Raw genomic sequence first — 6,738 nt, forward strand, 5'->3', positions numbered from 1 at the left:
CAGGGTCTTTCCCAGCCGGGCCCCCCCCCCCAACTCACTGCTGCCGTGTTTGGTGGGCACTCGGAATCCACCTTCAATCTCAGGTCTTCAAAGTGAAAACAAGCCAATCGAAGGGCAGCGCTGAGATGGAGACGGACAGACGGGGGGGACCAATCCACTGTGTGGATCCCACGCCACAGGCGACGGGGTTGTTCAACTTCCTTCCTCCCTCCCTTCCCTTCCATTTCCCTTCCTTTTCTCCTCCTACCCTCCTCCCTTTCTCTCCAATTCTCTTCCTTCTCTTTTCCTTCTCTCCTCTCTCCCTTCCGTCCCCTCTAATTCCCTTTTCTTTCTTTCTTTCTTTCTTTCTTTCTTTCTTTCTTTCTTTCTTTCTTTCTTTCTTTCTTTCTTTCTTTCCTTCCTTCCTTCCTTCCTTCCTTCCTTCCTCTATAATTCCCCTTTCTTTCTTTCTTTCTTTCTTTCTTTCTTTCTTTCTTTCTTTCTTTCTTTCTTTCCTTCCTTCCTTCCTTCCTTCCTTCCTTCCTTCCTTCCTCTATAATTCCCCTTTCTTTCTTTCTTTCTTTCTTTCTTTCTTTCTTTCTTTCTTTCTTTCTTTCTTTCTTTCCTTCCCTTCCTTCCTTCTTTCCTTCCCTTCTTCCTTCCTCTCTCCCTTCCTTCCCCTCTAATTCCCTTTTCTTTCTTTCTTTCTTTCTTTTTTTCTTTCTTTCTTTCTTTCTTTCTTTCTTTCTTTCTTTCTTTCTTTCTTTCTTTCTTTCTTTCTTTCTTTCTTTCCTTCCTTCCTTCCTTCCTTCCTTCCTTCCTTCCTTCCTTCCTTCCTCCCCCTTTCCCTCTTGCTGGACAATGTCACCGGGGAGAAGCTGAGGGCCAAACCCAACGAGAGGCAGCTTTCTTTCCATTTGCTCATCGCTTTGCTGAATTTTCCACCTGATCCGGAGTGGCCGCAGGTCACTCTGAGCTCGCTACGCCTGGGATGGCCTCCTTCCTCCTCGTGCCGTGTTCTCCTCAAGCCGGCACGTCCGAACGGATACGAAGGAGCCACGCTCGTCTGTCTGCATGTGGGGGGGAGAAGAGAACCCCATTTTCCTGCCTCATCAAAGGGACTCTTTGGGGGGGGGGTGAGCAGGGCTGGCCACCCAGAGTTGCAAAGAGACAGGTAGGAGAGTCTCTGGAGAAGGACGGGGGGGGGGCAAAGAATTTGCAATGCCTTTGGATTCCTCGGGTCTAGGGAGCTTGCCAGAAAATTGCCCCCCCCTCCCAGGCCTGTTTTGAAACCCCCCCCTTCCCCCTCTTCTCCGGTTTCTCAAAAGTCTAAAATTCTGCTGGATTTTGTAAGGATCAGCTCCCACTGCAAAGGCGGTGTCTCCTTCCCCTGGAATTTATGGTGTTCCTTGGAAAGGCTGCTTTTTCTGAATTTCCCCGCTTGGGGACACAGAACGGGGGCGGTGGGGCGGGGGGGAGAAGACACTAGAACCTAGTGCAGACAGCTTGGCTGGGGGTGATGGGTTACGTGGCACACAGCCAAGCTGAGCGCCCTTCTTTGAAATGGCTCCAGCATGCGCCTTCGGGATTGGGAGGTTGTCTGAACAGGAAAACACCCAGTGGCAGACATTCAGGTCAAAACAGGGTATCTAGGATTCCCCACCCCCACCCCAAAAAAATCACATCGAGGTGAAAACTCTGCTTTCCTGGAGGAGAAAACCTCTGGGATATTGATTGCTGCTTTAATCCCCCCCCTCCTCCTTCTTCCATTTCTCTGTTGCTAGGAAAAAGAAATTTTATTTTTGCAAAAGGCGAGAGTCTTAACTCCTTCTAACCCCTGCTCTGCTTTTTTTTTTGGAGCCCAGCTGATTTAAAAAACAAAACAAAACACCAACCAAATCCCAGTCTTCCCTCCCTCCTTCCTTCCTTCCTTCCTTATAATTAAAAAAAAAATAATAAAATTTAAAAGTCAGAGAGAAAAGGAATATATTTGAGCTGGCAAAAGTCCAAGGCTCTGGGCTCAGCCGGAGAGAGGGAGCGAGGAAAGTCTTTAGTGCATTTGGCACCTCCTGCAAGGAACACTGATTTTTCCAGATAATAAAAAGCCAAAGAGGTGACATTTAATGTCTTTTTGAACTAGCACAGCAACAGGCATAATTGCCCGGGACGCTATTAATTAAGGTGCAGCCCTACTGTGCGAGTTAATTGTCAGCCAAAAAGCCAGCAAGCCACTTTGAGAAAAAGAAAGAAAGAAAGAGAGAGAGAGAGAGAGAGAGAGAGAGAGAGAGAGAAAGAAAGAAAGAAAGAAAGAAAGAAAGAAAGAAAAAGAAAGAAAAGAAAGAAAGAAAGAAAGAAAAAGAAAGAATTAGGAGCCTATAATATTTTCTTTCTTTTTTGTGCATTTCAAAGAGGAAGAAAAATCCATGTGTCCCCCCCTTCTTTATTTTATTTTATGTTGCTCCTGTCTTGTCTTCCAACAGCTGAGTGGTGTTCCCAACATCACAAAAGCCACGAAGCCAGAGAGAAGCTGCCAATTTCTAGCTATAGTAGGAGGTTTGTTCCAAGCAATTTGAGTTGCTTAGGAACCAGAGGCAGTTTCAGGGGAAAATAATAATAATAAAAAAGACTTTGGACACCCACCCTTTCAAAAAAAACCCCCTCCCTCTTCTTCTTTGGCCCAGTTTGGGTGGTGGTAGGACCTCCCCCGACCTACCTTCTCCAGCGTGGCATCGTTTGGACCTGAATTTGGGGGAGATTGCAAAGGGGTGCAGCTGAAGTAAACCCCACCCCACCCCCCAGCAAAAGCCGAAGCGCTGTGCCCAACTTGGTTTCCCCAGCCGGATTCGGCTTGCAGAAAGACAGGTGGTCCTCAGCTTACGACCGCAATGGAGCCCCCGTTGCTAAGGGAGGCAATTGTGAAGGGAATTTTGCCCCAATTTGGAGACATTCCTTGCTGCTTTTGTTAAAGGGGATTCACTGCTCTGGTTTAAGTTAGCAGCGCGGGGGTTAAGGGAATCTGGCTTCCCCCTTGTCAGAAGGTCGCAACACACACACACACACACCCGGACCCTGTGACGGTTGTAAGGGTGGAAAGCGGTCACAAGTCCCTTTTTTCCCCAGCACCGTTGCAAGCTTTGAATGGTCGCTAAATGGGCTGTTGTAAGTCAGGGACTCCCTCTAGACATTTAAGTTTGGCTTTCCGCTCATGAGATTGGGAGGGGGGGGGACTTTCTCCTTGAGGAGCGTCCTGATCATTTTGATTTTTTGGAAAGGCTCCACCATCCCTACCTTGGCCCGTAAATATGGCTATTTTGAGTTACAGGTCTAATTGGCAGAAATACGACCTGTTTTAGCCGGAGGTGCCATATATAGAACGGGTTAGGCTGGACCTTGCCGTGTAATTTCAATTTTTTTTCCTTTTTTCTTTGCAAAGGTGACCGTCTTTATTTCCAAAGTAAACCTGGGGTGCCACGGCTTGGCTCTTCCAAAGAGCCTTGGTTCGTCCAGCTTTCATTGAGAGCTTGACTCGGTTTTAAAAGGGTTTTTGTGTATGGACAAGTTGCTGCAATTTTGGGGGGGAGGGTGTTGTGAAGGAAGGAAAGGGAGAGAATTAGTAAATTATTAGGGAGTAGATTGAAAGTAACCAGCCCTGCTTCTAATTTTGGGGCTAGGCGTGGGCTGTTACGTATCAGCCCTTTATCAGCCTTTAATTTAGGGACTGTTCAAAGTTACAAGGGCAGTGGACAATGGGACTTGCGGCCGGTCCTCACACTTATAACCGTTGCAGCATCCCCTAGGGCACATGATCAAAATCCAGGTCCTTAACCCCGGTTTATGGACGATGGCCGCAGCATCGTGCGACCTTCCCAACCAAGCAAAGTTAGTGGGGAAGTTGGGTTCTCTTAATGACCGGCTGGATATGCGGAACAACCACAGGGATGGGGTGGCTTCACCCCCGTGGTGAAAAAGGTCGCAAAACAGGGCAACCACCTTGCTTAGTGGTTGACTACCGCCCTGCTTAGCTATGGAAATTTATTTGTGTTATATGCCAAATTTATTAACTGCCCATCTCTCTCCTAGAGGGGTTCTGGGGAGGGGAGGGGGTCCCGCTTGTGGCCGTAAGTCAAGGACTAAGTCGTTAACCCTTCCCCAAAGAGTAGACTAAATAGGGGACGAGAAAAAGGAGTTGTGCCTTAAACGGCAACGCAACTCAGCGTCCCTGTTGACACTCGGCTTGTTCTCTTTCAGGACCCTGGAGAGCGACGGGACCCTCGTCCTTCGTCCAATATGGTGCACAGAGTCTCTCAAGCTTACCAACTTTAAGAGGGGTGGACTTCAACTCCCAGAATCCCCCCCGCCAGCCCTGGGAGTTGAAGTCCACCCCTCTAAAAATTGCTAAGTTTGAAAAAGAGTGCAGACTGGAGGGTTTCGCCAGCTCAGCGCTGCTCTGGAAGCGACTCACCGCTTGTGAATGTTGCTTAACGTTCTTATTTTACCTTATCTCTTATTTCCCAACCTTTCTCTGCCTCTCTTAGCTTGACCTTCTAACCCTTGGTGGAGGCTGTGTTTTTTTTCTCCAAAAAAGAGAGAGAGAGAGAGAAAAAAAAAAGCTGTTTATTTCGCCCAGTTGAAGGCCTTGAATCACCCCTAGGGACCCAGCAAACCTCTCTTTTTAAAAATGCCTCTTGAGCAGGAATTCGGAGGAAAATACAGGCCCCGTTTGTTTTTGGTTTTTTGGCATTCTGGGTCAAGAAACACAGCTGCAGAAATCTGGTGCGGAACACGGGCCAAGAACTTATACCATCCCTTCATCTGGGGCAGGTCCCTTTTTCCCACTGCACAGGGGGACATCAAGGCAGCACATCTATATTTTTTTGGGGGGGGAGGAAATGAGAGTAGCAGTTAGAGAGGAGGAAGTGGGCGATGGGACCCCCAAAATGGACCACCGCAACCATTGGGGGGAATTGCACCCAGCCCCTGTTTCAAGGAGGTAGTTTGGCAGTTAAAATACAAGTGGGGAGCCTTTGAAGCCAGGGGGTTGGGGTGGGTGGAGGGGGAAGCCTACGTCCAGCTTTTTGAGGAAGTTCTCCAGATGTTTCTGCCGAGATGAAAATCTGTTCCCGGAAGCTTTCCTTGTCACCAAATATGTAATTCTACAATGCCTTATTGTTTGTTTGGGGGAATGTGTCTCTGTGTGTGTCGGATGTGCTTAAGAAAGGGAAGCCTTGATGGGGGGGTTGGCCTAGGACTGTACCAGTTTGAGAGAGAGGGGAGCTGGTCCCCTTGGGGGTCTCCTGCTTTAACCTCCCTCTTCTGCCTACGCCGGAAAAGGAGCTGAGATGCTCTTGGTGGTCCACCCACCCCTCTTGACGGACAGACACGGTACAGTCTCAGCTGGCCTGTCTCCTCTTGAAACAAACCACCTTGAAGAAGCCATCATTGGGGGGGGGGATGACGTACAACTGGATTGACCAGTGCCAGCTGATGGGAAAGGAGGTGGTCCCCTTTGAAAGAAACCTGCAGCGTTGGCCAAGCCCAAGTCATCCATTATCGGACGGAGACCCCTGATTCTGGGGTGACGATTGCCAAAACTGAGCCGGCCAAGCTTTCCGACGGAGATTGGATGATATTTCTTGGGGAAGGAAGGAAGAGAGAGAGAGAGAGAGAGAGAGAGAGAGAGAAACAAAAGAAAAGCTGGACAAACAAAGGACATCTAGCCGGATTGTGGGTCTCCACAACCACAAAAACTGGAAAGTCACTGTGGTTCTTTTATTTTTGTAACGCCGTAACTTCCGCCGTGGACCTTCCAATTCCACTTATTCCCACCGGAAAGAAGAAGCCGGATGGGCAGCGCGAAGGAAATAATTCCCAGCTCCTTGGCGTTCCTCAAAGACTTGAGTGCCGGGGCAGAAGAAATTTCTGTACGGCTCATTTTTTTTCTTTTTTTCCTGTTTTCTAAAAAAAAAAAAAAATTACGATGACTAAAGGAAAGCATAACCATAGTTTATTTTACCTATGAAATATATTGCTATATTATAAAGGATGACGCTGTAACTTTCGAATATTTTTTTTTTTAAACTCTGACAAGACGGTTTAGAGAAGCAGAAGGGAAGATTTCTTCCTGCTAACCCACATGATTGGTTCTGGGGTCCAGAGGCTTGGTGGGAGAGGAGAAGGGGCTTTGTAGTCCCTCCAGCCCATTTCAAAATACAAAAGCTGCAGATGTGCCATTGTCAAACCGTGGTAACTGGGCGAAGTTGCCGTGCTAATAGCTGAGGGAGGGGGGTTTTTTTTGCTGTGGGATGCTGATTCTTTGAAGTTTTCATCCCTCTTTAAGAAGTTTTTGGTTTCTCCCCCCGCCCCTAATATTTGGGCCAAATTGCCAAATCCTTGAATGTTTTTAACCCGTCACTCTTAGCTCTACCAGCTTAGCAAGCTTTGACTTGGGTCTTCTGCTGTTCCTGTTTCAAGGGGAGCGTAGAATTGGAAAGCAGGAAAGATGGATCAGGCCGGCTGGCTTTGGGGAATTCTGGGAGTTGTGGTCCAGGCCTGCTGGCTGAGGAATTCTGGGAGTTGTAGTCCAGGCATCTTTGTCCAGTTGCTGAGGTTGAGAAGGACTGGCTTGGAAAGTCTTTGCATCTTTCGGAGGAAACGAGAGGGTGGTGCCAAGCATTGAAGGACATATTAATTTGTTTTGTATGTTTGGCTTGTGACTCGAAATGCGCTTTCCTCCCCATCCAGGCAGTTGGAGAATTAGTT

Source organism: Vipera ursinii (genome assembly GCF_947247035.1).
Source record: "Vipera ursinii genome assembly, chromosome: 15".
NCBI classification, from domain to species: Eukaryota; Metazoa; Chordata; class Lepidosauria; order Squamata; family Viperidae; genus Vipera; species Vipera ursinii.